This window comes from Gymnogyps californianus, chromosome Z, assembly GCF_018139145.2.
Source record: "Gymnogyps californianus isolate 813 chromosome Z, ASM1813914v2, whole genome shotgun sequence".
NCBI classification, from domain to species: Eukaryota; Metazoa; Chordata; class Aves; order Accipitriformes; family Cathartidae; genus Gymnogyps; species Gymnogyps californianus.
In genome coordinates, this window is record NC_059500.1 from 8,945,063 (window position 1) to 8,960,597 (window position 15,535).

Consider the following 15,535-nt stretch of genomic DNA (forward strand, 5'->3'; position numbering starts at 1 on the left):
TGTTTCCTGGCTGGTATGGCTCATTTGCAGGAAAAGGACACATACCATTTTCATGTGGTTACTCTCACACTGTGAAAAAGAAATGTTGTCTTGCTTATGATCAATAATCCCAAAAGCATCATAAATTCAGAACTATAACTTAGTGGAGTCACTTTATAAAAGTGCTTCAAAGCAACACTTGAGCCAAACCTAAATACAACTTTCAGTCTGTATTGGACAGAAAATTGTCTGGACTCAGTGTCCAGTACCAAATTTGTGTGGTGACTTTAGTGACTTCAAAAAACAAGCTGTGTATTTGTAGATGGAGAAATTAAGAACGACCTATCAGCTGAAAATAGCAACAGCATTTTTGGTAGAGTAGCTAGATTGCATCTTTTATTGTGATTTCATAGTCATGTTCTGGTCCATAACTTGAGATTCTGAAATTGTTTTGCTAGATTAAGAAAACAAACTGGCAGTGTCATACTACGAGGTACAGAACATTGTGTTCAGCTGTGGATTGGTTTTGTCTGTTCCAGCTTGTCCATTTTTTCCCCCTTCCATTAACTATCTTAGCTTTTTAATACCTACCTGATTTAAAGGGTGTTTGAGGAAAAAGCCTCTCATGGAAAGCTGAATGAGGACGCATGGAACAAGTTTAGAATGGGATTCAGGGAAAAAAAAAATTAGTGAAAGGACAGTAGGACAAGAAAGATTGTTAAATTCATGAGTTGACAAAGTGATTCAGGGGAGAAAAAAAAATAAACCAAAACGAAACCCAGAATACTAATTGGCAATAGGGAAAAGAAAGATACGGTCCATTATTTCAGAGGTTATTTCTTAGCTTCTAGTTCCAATGTGAAACCCCCCCACACCCTACTTACTAGATGTAGCCCTGAACATTTCCTTATTTTTTAAACACTATGTATTTAATTAAAACAACTCTTGTAGAACCTTACAAGATTCTGCTTTCCCCTAGCTGGTTTAACCCCAGCCACCAACTAGGCACCATGCAGCTGCTCACTCCCTCCTCCCTGCACCCCCACACCCTGTGGGATAGGGAGGAGAATCAAAAACAAGTAAAACTCATCGGCTGAGATAAGAACAGTTTAATAAATGAAATAAAAAATTATTAATAATAATAATAGTAACAATAATAATAATGAAAAGGAAGGTAACAGAGAGTGAAATACAACCCAAGAAAGACAAGTGATGCACAATGCAATTGCTCACCACCCGTTGACCAATGCTCAGCCAGTTCCTGAGCAGCAATCCGCCCCTCCCAGCCAGCTCCCCCGGTTTATATACTGGGCATGACTTCATATGGTATGGAATATTGTGTTGGCCAGTTTGGGTGAGCTGTCCTGGCTGTGTCCCCTCCCAGCTTCTTGTGCCCCTCCAGCCTTCTTGCTGGCTGGGCATGAGAAGCGGAAAAATCCTCGACTTAGTATAAATACTACTTAGCAACAACTGAAAACATCAGTGTGTTATCAACATTATTCTCATACTAAATCCAAAAGGTAACACTATACCAGCTACTAGGAAGAAAATTAACTCTATCCCAGCCAAATCCAGGACATAAGTGTAGCCCTGAACATTTCTTTATTTTTTAAACATCATGTATTTAATTAAAACAATTCCTGTAGAACCTTACAAGATTCTGCTTTCCCCTAGCTACTGAAATGCACACAAAATCCTTCTCTTCTAGCAAACAGAGCTAAACATATTGCAGACACAATGAAAATGTGAATAATTTCTAACAGCTTCTTAAAAATAAAATAGTAAAGACTGTTTTAATGTTTCCACTGTTGCTTGCAATACCAAGAGACCAGTGAAAAAGAATATATTTACATGAAGTGTATTTCATTTTCAGAACTATCTGTTCTTTAACCTAGAACTGATAAATATTCACCAATAGGAAAAACACTAACACACTAGTTTCAAAGAAGTGGTTAAAATTGCTATTCAAATGTTACAGTACAGTGTAGGAAAAAAGAAAGATATGAAATGGCAAGAATATTTAAAAATTAAAGTTATCAGACTTGTGAATTGAATTATGTTTCTTAGGTATGATTATTAAAGGGGAAAGGAGAAATTTTTAGGAAAAAATCTTAATCTGAAATCATATACCACAGTTCAACATTAAAAGATTTTTCTTTCCATCCTGTTAATTTTTAAACCCCTTTTTGGCTCAAAAACTGAACTGTAATATTCATTATTTGCCCTATGGTGTTTGGAACTGACATTAAATTCCACTGGTACCATAGAAAATTGGGAAACAATCACGCTGCCAGACAAAAGATAAACATACTTCTTAAGTTTCAGTAACCTTAAAACACACCTAAGTGTGACTTCTCATTTTTAGCCAGAGAGTACTATGCAAAAGGCTATGCAGCCATAAGAATGCTGGAGATCTGATTAAACATCCTAATTATTGTTAAAAGGACTTTCTACTTTTCAGCCACCTGCTTCCACACCTCTAGTAGGACGCAGCTCAAGAGTGTTCATGTATTACTCTAAAAGAAAGCTCATAACTCACAGAGTTTAGAGAGAAGGTCATGTTTAAAAAGAAAATTTTCTGGATGAAATAGCATATATACATGTGGGAAACAAAAGACATGAAACATGAAGGAAGATGCCACTTCTTTTCTGAACTCCTGTGCTCTCATTTTTGTCTGTTCATTAGAAAGTTTGTTCTAATGAAATTGCTAGGATGATTCTTTAGGAGGAATGTTACACCCTGTTTAAAGAAAGACAAGCAGCATCACACCTAGGTTGAACATCCACAAATCAGGCACTGTTTTAAGATATTTAACATTAATTTGGAAGAGATTTTCTAAATAGTGCATTTCAATTCTTCTGAGAAAGCCAGCATATATAAGAACAGATCACAGTCCATCTTTAAATCAAGTACTTAGTTCAAAAAACTGTTTCAGAATCTCATGAAAATTTATAACCATTATATCTATGTCAGCATGTTCTTCACCTTAGATAGGCTTATTCTTTTCTCAATATTGGCCTTCCTACTCTTCTTTTCTTTCCCTCCTCGTCAATATATGAGGAACAGTAGTTCCCATTCTCAGCCTTTTTTTGACAAGGTTAAACAAGCTTACTGTGAACACATGGGTGCTTGATTGATGACAAATGGTAAAATGTCTATTAGATCCTCAATAAAATAATAGACACAGAGTTTTGCATGAGGTCATGCTCAATTTCTAAAGATCCTTTTCATTCTATATATATCAAATTCTTTCATAAAAAGGATTAAATCAATCCGCTGCTTTAAACCAGAAAATTGATTTGTTGAACTGATATTTAATGGGAATAAAATCAGACCACTGAGACACTCTATTCTATAGCAACCCATCTGCCCACATAAATTTCAAAAATTTAGTAGAAACCTTGTAAAAGATACACTTGCATTGGAAAAACCAACCTTTAACTAACCCAGAAGAGATGATGAGTGTCATTATAATTCTACAGGCCTCAGTCTTGGAGAAACAGGGTAAGTTTTTGGGCTGCATGTATAAATGACATTGGTAAGAAGAATTTCTCAGGGACCTCTCCATGATCATAAAGTTATTTTCAAAGTTATACTTATCAGCTGATCCCTTCACTTTGATTTAGATCATGATTAGATCTGGATGATGTGCAGTGAAAGAGTCTTTGTTACAAAGTCTTCGCTTCACGTGACACAAATTAAGAATCTTACCTGTAGTTATTTACTCTGTTGTTTCAGTCTGGTTTATCCATACACAAGAGAACTGAGGGAAGTTTTATCTTATGACTCAAAAAGAAAAACATCTTATTTAAAAGGAAGCACATGTGTTATACTTTTTTTCAGAGTATATTAGGGATTTATAGCTGGGTTGGAAGAAATTACTGTACAAGAAAACTGCAGTTCCCAAAGACTTACCAAATGATCTGATTTTATACCTGCTTCCTGTTGTTGTTTTGTTCTGGGGGAAAAAAAAACCACAACCAACCAACCAAACAAAAACCAACAAAAACCCCCAACTAAACAAACACATTAGCACATCCTTATTTAATACCAAATTTGAGTGAGTCAGCACAAGTATCACCTACTATAAACATGTTCTCTGGACCTAATCCCAGATCTTGAGCCTCTGTCTAAGCTTTAGTGAATCAGGGTGGAAAGCAAAGGGCACAGGTGGATACATACATAAAAGACCTCCAGAACAACAAAACAGGGCTCAAGACCTGATTGGTATGCACGCAAACACCCATGGCCAGAGCAAAAAGGAGTGTGGTGTGCATTCACAGATCTGCAGCATCACTGGGGTAGCAGAAACATGGTAGGATAGCTTGCATGACCAGAATGTTGTGATGGACATCTACAAGCCCTTCAAGGAGGGCAGCAGTGACAACAAGGAGGGGGTAGCCCACTATGTAAAGGAGGAGTTGGGGTGTGTGGAGGTCCTCTATAGGATGGGCAACAGGTGGGCCAAAGCAAGTGGGTGAGAGCCAGAGAAGAAGGCAGGAAGATAGGTGACACTCAGGGGGCTGTTACCAACCACCCTGGGGAGGGGGAAGTGGATGAAGCTGCTTTAAACAATGTGATGAAGCCTCTGATCACTGCCCCTGGTTCTCCTGGGGATCTTCAACCTCCTTGACATCTGCTGCAAGGGAAACATGACAGGACATGAGCCATCCAAGAGGTTTCTGAATGGTGTCAGGGATAAGAGACAGATGCTGGATGGACCAGCCTGGGTTCATGTAGCCTTGGATCTGCTGCTTACTAACAAGGAGGAAGTGGTCAGAGCAGTGATAATCAACAGCAACCTTGACTGTAGGGAGCCTGAAATAGAGGTATTTAGTATCCTGTGGGGATTGTGGAAGGCAGGTAGTTGAGTACAGATCCAGGACCTCAGGCAAGTAGTGTTAGGCTCGCTCAGAAAACTTACCAGGTGGGGTCCCATGGGAGGCAGCTCTGAAAGGCAAAGGAGGTCAGGAAAGTTAGCAGGCTTTTAAGGATGGCATCCTCCAGGCACATGAACAGTCCATCCTGATGCTCAGGAAGACAAGTAAATACATTAAGACATCAGCCTAGCTAAGCAGGAGACTCATGGCAGAGCTCTGGTTCAAAAAGGCATGGAAGGAAGCAGGAACAGGCTACAAAGAGGGAATTCTCATTGCCCAAGAATGCAGAGATTGTCTCAGGAAAGCCATAGCTCAGCTGGAGACTTGCAGTGCATGTCAAGGGCAACAAGAAGAGTGTCTATTACTACATTAGTAATAAAAGGGTGAATAAGGAAAAATGTGGGCCCATTGGTGAAAGGGGTGAGTGTTTTAGTGACAGTAGACACAGGCAGGGCTGAGCTACCCTGACCTCTGTGCTTAGTGAAAGCGTTCAAGGGGGAGAAGGACCAGCAGTGGATGAGGGTTGAGTCAGACATCACTTGTGAGAATTCAACCCACACGAGTCCCTGTGTCCCAACAGGCCATTCCCACTGTGCTGAGAACTGGCTGATGTCTTTGCAACGCCATTCTCTATCATGTTTGAAAGATCATGGAGGCTGGGAGACATTTCCAAAGAGCAGAGAAGGACAGTTAATCATACCCACCTTCAAAAAGGCAAAAGAGATGATCCAAAGAACTACAGGCCACCCAGCCTCACATTGACCCTCAGTAAAATCATGGACTGAGTCTTCTTGAAGCACATTTCTAGGTACACGGTGGAGTAGAAGCAGATTGAGAACAGCATGAATTTATCAAAGGTGAATAATGCTTGAACAACATGATGGAGGGAGAGCAGTGGATATTATTTGCCCTGACTTTAGCAGGGCTGTCAACACGGCCAAATAATACAATGTCTTATATCTAAATTAGGATGTTACAGTCTGGATGAGTGGACAACCAGACAGGTGAAAAACTGATTGGATGAAAGAGGCTTACAGGGTAGCAGTTAATGGGTTGTATTTACCTGGGGACCAGTAGCAAGTACCGATCACCAGGCTCTGTACTGAGGCCCGCCCTGTTTAACGTCTCTGTCAGTGACCTGCAATGGGGGAAGAGGCTTGTGGGCATTGCAGATGACACCAAGCAGGGGGACCAGCTGATGCATGCGAGGGCAGGGCCTGGGGAGGTGTGAGCAGGGCCCAGGGCAGCGCCCAGGGGTGGGCAAGGGTGATGCACTATGCTCAGCACCTATCAGGCCTCATCCAGGCACGACATCCCATCTGGGGTCCTGGACAGAAGAGACATCAAGCAACCAGAGGGGATCAGAGGAGGCCACTGGAATGGCAGGCCCAGAGCACTGGCCCTGCAAGGAGAGGGATGCAGGGATGGGCTGGTTCAGCCTGGAGCAGAGCTGGCTTTGGGGCACCTAACAGCACCCCGCCACCTATGGGGCAGCGATTGAGAGGACAGGGGTGGGCTCTTCACAATGGTACCTGGCAGGAGGGCAAGAGACAGCAGCATCGGCTGAAACTAGAGACACTCAGGCTGGACATAGGAGAAGGCTTTCTGCCATGAGGCCCGGCAGGCAGTAGAGCAGGTTGCTCAACCTGAGAGTTTTTCAAGGGGTGATTAGACAAAACCTTGAGCAACCTGGTTTGATCAGCACCAGCATCTAACTCTGCTTTGAGCAGGTGGTTGAAAGACAACCTTCCCAAGGACCCTTCTAACCTGAATTATGTTATGAACCTATGACTATACGGAGTAAGCAGCTCATCAACGTGACACAGAAAAGGCTTAACAACTTGGTAAATTCAGTAATTTCTCTCGAAAAAAGAGTAAGCCAACTGCTAACTGTTTATGCTCTCTAGGAAATCTACATATCAAGAGCCTACTATTTCACTTCTCATCAGTATTCAGATAAAACCACAGATTCTTGGGCAAACCCTGAGAATGAAGGTCTGAAAATAAGCCTCCAAATTACAATGAAGACAATGAAGTCTCCAACTTACTCTCAGCTGATGTTACTGAAATGGCAGTAATACTAAGCTTGCTTTTTGGTAAGACTAAGACATAACTCCTGGGTAAGGAGCAGCTTAAATGAATTCAGGTAATTAACAATGAAAAAGGCTGTGAGAGGCTGGGCAGGTTAAATTTGCAGGAGCTAGATTTAAATTCAGGTATTTGCCACAGCTTGAGAGAAGTTTCTCATTCAATAATTTTCTTTTAGTCTTCAGAGCTGTCACTGTACTTAGAACTAAATAAGTGTTATTGTGCAGTATTTCCCCATGACTTCACTAAGCTTCACAGTAGGCAAGTACACCAATAATTAATGTAATGGGAAATGACGTTTATTATGGATGTGAAGGATACTATTTTTTTCCTGTTGTGAAAAAAGCAGATCCAAGTAAACTGCTGAAAGAGAGATGTCTCACAAGACTCTTCTCCCTTGTTCTGACCCAGGACTCATAAAGGATGTGCCTTCCTGCTCAGATTAAGTTATTTCCACATCTCTATTTGGTTGTGCATGTAAAATTGGAGCTAAAATGATCTCTCTTGTTGCAGCCCAATAAACATGAGTTTTGGCATGACTAAGGTTTGTACTGCTGGGGCAGGTCTCAGGACACCTCTGGCCTTGTCTTGACCTGAGCTGTTTTAGCTTTTTTAGCTGAGAGCGCAGCTGTCGAGCAGTAAGGTAACTAGGAACTAGGTTTGGTTTAGTTATTATTTGGTTTATAATGATAGTAAGTAGTTGTTCTGTGTGGACTGAACAGTTCACGACTGTAGACTAAAACATAATGTGGCAGAGTACAGAGACAGGACCAGAGGGCCCAGCCTTTAAGCACAGATCACAGTGGTCACCAGAGGGGTACAGCCTCATGTTTTTCAGATGCAGCAAGTTCTGTAAATGACAAACAGAAACAGAAAGGTTGAACAACTGGGAACCAACAGAAAAAGATACAAAACAAAACAAACAAAAAAGTCCAAGCAGATTTTGCTAACAAATTGATAAAAATAAACCCTAGTGGACCCAAGACTGAAAACAAAGAAGTCCCCATCATTAAACCACAGTGAGGAACCTAGAATGCTCAGAAGTTACCACAACCCCCACTTCACCGTTCCCCCACTTCACCGTTCCCCCACTTCACGTTGCATCCATGGACATCTGTATCCTGGGGAGCATTTGAAGGGAAAGCAAAGCATCAGAGAAAAGGCCTACATTTTAAGAGCGTTTCCCTTATAATGGTTTTTAACCATACTGTTGCTATAGAGATTCATTTTCTATTAAAAAGATAATTTAGACTTCGAATGTCAATAGTTTTGCTTGAGCCCTGCTGTATTGTCCTTCCAGTAGATACAGGGGTTGTTAAAGTCCCCCATGAGGACCAGAGTCTGTGACCATGAGGCTTCTTACAGTTATTTGAAGAAGACTCCATGTACTTCTCCTACCTGACCAAGAGGTCTATAACAGTGTTCACATTGGCATGCCCAATAACTTTGGCCCAAAAGCTCTCAGCTGACTCCTGACCCATCCCAAGGCAGAGCTCCATGCGGTTCAGCTGCTCTCTCACATAGAGGGTTACTCCACCTCGTCGCCTTCCCAGAGTGTCCTTCCTAAGAAGCCTGCATCCCTCCACCACAGGACTGCAGTCATGTGAGCTTTCACCCCATGTCCCTGTCATCTCAGTGAGGTCAAGGCCCTGTAACTGCACAAAGACTTCTCACTTCTCCTGTTCATTCACCGTGCTGGGTGCATTTGTGCAGGGGCATTTCAGACCGACACCCAAGCATGCTCTTTCCCCAGAAGAAGCTTGAGAGCCTTCTCCATAAGGCTATTCTGCAGGTACCTCCTTCTTTAAGTGCCTGTGCTTGAAGAGATTCCACTTCAGCTCTGTTCTGTTGATTGCTATGTCTTTTCTATTACTGTCACTCTGGATGCTTGGCTCACCCATCCTATCCCCAGATTCCTTACATGTTCTTTAGGGAATCACTCTCTCTCTTGTTATTTCTAGTTTAAGGCTCTCCTCTACCCTCTTGGCCAGACTGTTGGCAAAGATACTCCACAGTAGGGAAAACAGCATGAATACTACATTTGACTTAGTTTCATTTAAAGGCATCTTAAGTTTCTGTATTCAGAGATCATCTTGCGCTATGCATTTACATTCATACTTTGTCACCTTTAGCTGCCACAGAGCCTCATACAAGTTGCTAAAACTGCAATAACACATTTGGAGCTGAAATTATTTGCTACAGGGGTTTAGCCTCTAAAATTCTTACAAAGGCAGTTGAAGCAGAATTCAGTTAAGTAATAGGAAATTTCCAAGCAGCACAAATCTTTGAGATGAAATGGCATATATGGAAAACTTGCAGGTGTTGAATCTTTTAGTCAGATCCATGTTACAATACTTGGAAACAAAATAACAGCAACAGCAGCATCAACAACAGTAATAATATTCCTGTTTAGGGAAAAGAAAGTGGAGAAAAGAAAGGATGAGCTCGCTGAAAATGCATGGGCATGTGTTTGGCAACATCCTCCCCATTCCTTGATGCATTAGGAAATATGTTTCCTGGCCAAAATTATAATGAAGAAAAGGTAGAGAAACAATGGCAACTGAACAGTTTTCTGAGTTAAAGGATAACGCACATCTCAGATCTTAATTTTCCATAGTCAGTGAGTCCAGAACTCCTCTGGACTTCTTTTTCTTTCATTGCTACCAATAAAACCAGAATGTTTTAGGGGAAGAACCTTACACACAGTGAGCTTCTCTTATAAAAGTATTCATGGTTATCTGGAAACACAAACTGTGAAAGCAAAATACACTGAACATTCTGTTAGGTTTAAACAAATGGGGAGATGATTAAATTTCTTCTGGAAGATAAATATTGCTGTCCTATAAACATATCCCACATTCAGACAGGAGATATGCATCTTTACCATGGAGTCACATTGCACCTCAATCCCTTTGTAAGGTTTTTACAAAATGCAGCATTTTTCTCAGAGAAATGTGAAAGGCAGGATTGAGGAAATAGAAGTTAATGTTTCTGGATTTCTTTCCCACTTCTTTCACAAAGCTTGTAAAATTTACTTTCGTCTGTTTGAATACCCTAGATTGTTGTCGTGGTTTAAGCCCAGCTGGCCACAAAGCACCACGCAGCTGCTCGCTCACTCCTCCCCCCCAGTGGGATGGGGAAGAGAAAATACAACAAAAAGCTCATGGGTTGAGACAAGGACAGGGAGGCATCACTCAGCACTTATGGTCACGGGCAAAACAGACTCGATTTTTGGGGAAAAATAAACCAATTTAATTTGTTAACAACCAAATCAGACTAGGAAGATGAGAAATAGAACTATATCTTGAAAACACACCCTCCCCCTGCCTCTCCCTTCTTCCCGGGCTCAGCTTTGCTCCCAACTCCTCTACCTACTCCCCCCCAGCAGCGCAGGGTGACAGGAATGAGGGTTGCAGTCAGTTTATCACACGTTGTCTCTGCTGCTCCTTCCTCCTTGTGGGGAGGACTTCTCACACTCTTCCCCTGCTCCAGCGTGGGGTCCCTCTCACGGGGGTCAGCCCTCCACGAGCTTCTCCAACATGAGTCCTCTCCACGGGCTGCGGTCCTCCACGAACTGCTCCAGCGTGGGCTTTCCCACGGAGTCACAGCCTTCTCCGGGCCCAGCCACCTGCTCCGGTGTGGGGTCCTCCACGGGCTGCAGGGGAATCTCTGCTCTGTCCTGGACCTCCATGGGCTGCAGGGGGACAGCCTGCCCTCTCACCACGGGCTGCAGGGGAATCTCTGCTCCGGAGCACCTCCTCCCTCTCCTTCTTCACTGACCTTGTGAAGGTTGTCTTTGTGTCTGCATAGTTGTTTCTCTCACATCCCACTCCTCTTCTCCCTGTAGCTCCTCTTCTTCTTGTCCCATCTTCTTCTTCCTCTCCTCCTCTTTTTTTACTGTAGCTCTTCTTCTTCGTCTCCTTCCTCTTCCATCTTACTCTCTCCCTCAGGAGTCTTCTTCCCCTTCTTAAATATATTATCACAGAGGCGCTACCACCATTGCTGATGGGCTTGGCCTTGGCCAGAGGCAGGTCCAAATTTGGAGCCGGGGAAGCTTTTAGTAGCTTCTCATAGGAGCCACCCCTGTAGCCCCTCCCCTGCTATACAGACCCAACACAATTGTTTAACTGCATTTTGAAAAAAGTATTCCAGCTGAACCTTTATTATGAGATGTCCGTGCTTTAAGTTTGTTGCATGATCATGTGGTCTAACAGGTTGGCAGCAGCTAGCAGCTTAAAACAAGAGTAAAAAGAGGGACTCAGCTGCAGCTTTGTTACAGGCATTACCCAAGGAACAGGCTGAGTCGTCAGGTATGCCACCTCTGCTAGGAGCTGGACACACACCATGCCAATTCTTTATCGCTTGTCACTTCTCCTAGGCTGCTGCATCACCTGGCTAGCTGCAAGGGCTAGGAGGACCCTGATAACATCCTCCACAGTTGTGGTTATGTCTTCCTCCATCCAGACTGTTATTCCGTCTCTTCATGAATTGTAATTCACACAATAGTAGAAAGTACTCTCCTACTTCGGTGGAGGAAATGTATTCCAGCAAAGAATACATTTGCAAAAAGAAATGCAAACTTTGCCTCAAAAGACATTTACACAAAGACAAAATGTCATTGTGCTCTTCCTGAAAAAAATAAATAAAGTTTCCACTTAATAAGCTGTCAGTTCAAGGAAGAGTAAAACTCGATTTCTCTGTTTTAGCCTGTGAATGTGGTTTTTTTTTTTTCAGATGGAAGAAGTTTGGTATCTTTGAACAAAAATGTGCTTTTAGTTCACCTACCAAACTAGTCATGGAAAAAAGAAGAAATCTGCACAGATTTTCTTTTGTTATTCCTTGACTTAATAACATAACTAGAGTCACCTCATGACTGTGATTTCCTAGTCAAGTAATGCAGGAAATAATTACTCCACAAATACAAACTCTGAGTTTCCAGTTTCTTCGCTGGTAATTCCCTGACAGGGAAAAGAAAACAATGCATTTACCAACAGCCCAAGATCAGGCAACATGGTGGTGTCAGAGTGTTTTACTTTGCCAGGATGACAGCCTTTTTAAAATACTGCTAATTGCACAGTAATGATTTCTCATTAAACAGGCCATAATTCAGCACAATATCTCTGTCTTGAGATTTTCCTGTTTAATTCATTTGCTATACCTATTAAATATAGTTTGAATATTGTTCTACATTGTCTCTCATGGAATATGTTGAGTCCAACTGGGTGGATGGGGCAAAATTCAGTAACTGGAGTTGTTTAGTCTTGGATAGTGAAGACTTAGAGCGGCACTGGGGCTTTATATGCTGAGGAGAGCTGTCAGAGTACAGAGAGTTTGCAGGTTGGAAGGCACAATTGTTTCTGCTCAAAATGTTGGGTATACTGAAATGCTGCCATGAGTACTCACAGGTTTCTACTATTCATCTCAAAATACCAATTTGGATATAGCAAATTTGAATAACTGGAAGTGCCAGAGGGATTGTGGTTTTCCCTAGCAGAAACAAAAGCAAAAAAAGAAGGAGAGGTCCTCAGGTTAAATCTGAAAAAGGGTTAAAATCCTACATACAAATCAGGATGCCTAACGTCTTGGTTTACAAGCTATATACCCATTTTGAAAAAAGAAGTTCCCTACTCCCTGCATGTAAACGTTGTAGTCTTAGCAGGGCCGATTATCTTCGTCTTTCGGATCCAGGTGGGCACAGACCAGCTTTGTCACCTCTTTAGCTTGCCTTCCCTGAAAGTAAAAAGCTTACTGCCTTCAAGTAAAAGTATGCTGTGTGAAATTTGTTGTGTGTAAGATAATCACTTTATGATGGAAATTTAACACCTGTCTCAAGGAATGTATGGCCAAATGTCCACAGCTGCCTCTGTTCAATCCCAAAAGCAGCAATTGTAAGCATTATTTTCAAATTATTTTTTTTTTAAATAGTCTTATACTTAGATAAAGAAGCTTTAGTTTTGAAGAAAACAAATACTTTCTATTGAATTACTCCAGAAAGTTTTGTAAAGTGATTATATAGATCTTTTAATGGATAAAGGTCTCAGTTACAAAGGCCTTGTCAGATGTCACTTTTGCCATTCTGCAGTAAAGGAACACAATCAGTGTTATAAAATTATTTTCCGTTCCTGGAGACAGGCTTATTAACCTTGAGCAGCTTACCTTTCAACTAAAAAATCTAAGACAATTTTTATAGGCTACATATGTACTATGCCTGAGCTTAGCAGCTTATATCTTTTAAAGCACTGTTTCTCCCGTTTACAAATATATTTAAAAGTTAATCTTTCCCAGTTCTGTATAGGCCCTCAGAAGGACGCTCCCTCAGACCCTCTGTCTTGAAGCTGAGAGTACCTCTCTACACACCGACTCTTCTGAGACTCTCAGTAAATGTTGAACTAGAAGTGACCTTGGGGACTATGTCTCACCATGTCTTTCCTCCTTGGTTATTTTCATATCTAGATTCTCTGAACATCATCTCTTTGCATCGGACCTCAGTTGCACAGACTTCATATTTTACACTCTACAGTTTCATCCTGTTCTTACACCGTTTACCACAGTTACCTCAATCACCATTCACTTCTACCAGTAGAGCATGGAGATATTCCTATGTGCCAATGACGCCTCCCAATTTTATGTCCTTTAGAAATTTCCCAGTACCTTCACCATGTTGTGACTGGGTCATCAATGAAAACACAATACAAAATCATCCGAAAGATCAATATTCAAACTTCACTAGACATCACCTCTGTAAGGAGTTACATTCCAGCTCATATAAAATGGTCAGGTAGATTAAACGTAGTATGTTTTCTGTTTGAACTCAAATTCTCTTGTGTATTCCACCTTCCAGTGGTACTCCACTTTTCACCAGGTTTTGCTCCCATCCAACAGGAATATATATGAAGCTCTGTCAGAAGCCTGCCTTTACTTTCTAATGTTTTTCAGTTGCTTGTGTGCTAATCAAAGTGCAGTGATTTATTTAACTTCTATGAAAAAAAAAAAAGAAAGAAGATTATCACGTAATCATTGGAATTATTCCAAGGGGCAATATTGTGCTCTGCTGAAGTCAGCAATCAATTTTACTGTAATATGATTTGGGTGTTGCAGGGCATGATGTTTCCTTCATGACAGCTTTGTGACCAAGTTGAATGAGGAAATTTGGAAGGGTTTAACTATCTGAGCTGCAGCGTACGGTATCTCTGAAGGATTTACTTCAAGTGCTCTAACCCACAAATCTAAATATAGAACTCAAGGCGCTGTGTTACTCCAGCAATAACCTAAGTATTTATTCATTGAGTGTGAATGTGATCATATCAGAAATGAAACGGGAGTAGCATTTGTGTAGTGATAAGGTAGTCTTGAATATGATATATTGGAGCTTTTAGACCTCCATGTTTCAAAGGAAGTAAGATACAGTAGGAGGATTTTTTTCGTTTTCAAGAGAAGTTGCAAAAGATATAACCAGAGCCTGGGTGCCTGAGTGTCATGAGATTTCACAGAAGCCCTGATAGGCATAGCTTTATATTGAATTGACACAGTGCTACTTTTTGGTACTTCATATTATCAATTATACTCTATTAAGCATTCTATCAATCACTTCAATATCATATGTATAAAACATAATTTTCTGAAATATCAAAATGTCTGAAAGAATGGAAGTTCCACTTCTTATCAGTCTCATTTTGTTATTTCATTTAGAAGACATTACATAGTGTTACACCCATGGCTGTGATAACTCTGAGCTCTGAATTTAAATTTTGCTAATAATCAGAATTACAAAACTCCCTATTGCCCTGATCAGTGCAAAACCCCTGTGAAGGCGTTGCCTGGGAGAAGATAGCTGCTGCACATCCTCAGTAAGTAATCTTGGATGGGGACATGCTGATCTAATTCTGGTTAGTGACTGGAGGACTGGAAAGGACTTCTGGATTTCATCCAGTCTAGTGCACATGCCCTCGGGCAGGATGATGTATACCCCAGTCATTCCAGAGAGGTGGCTGTGAGACCTGAGAGTGTTTCCTGTGGTGGAGATGATATACCCTTTTATTTCGGTACTTCATCACTTCTTACCATGGAGACTCTTTTTTCCTGAGGTCTAGTTTAAATGTCCCTTATTGCAATTTAAACTTTCTTCTCCCATCTCCCACGCAGACTAGCCTCCCTTCCTTTTTGAAACAGCCTTCTAAGTGTGTCATGACTGGTATTATGTCCTTTTTTTCCAACCTCTAGCTTTTCTTCTATAAACTGAAAAAGGTCAGCTCATTTCATTGCCCTTTATAGGTCGTGTTTTCCAGATCCCTTATCATTTTTCATTCCTTTCCTCCAAATGTGTTTTGGTTTTTTTCTTCTTGTTTTTTTAATATTTCTGAATCAAAAGTTACAGTTCAAAGAATGATGATGCCAATGAAGTGTAGGAAGCTTGAGAGTCCATAATTCTGCACAGCACTGTTGTAACAACACACTCTCCTGGACTCTGTTTTTTCTGCTCACTGACTTTTGTAGAATGATCACTGATTTTTTTACAGACTATGTGATTTTTTTTCCTAGGATTTTTGGCAGAACTCTGCACGTATACCTCCCTTAAGTTTATATTTAA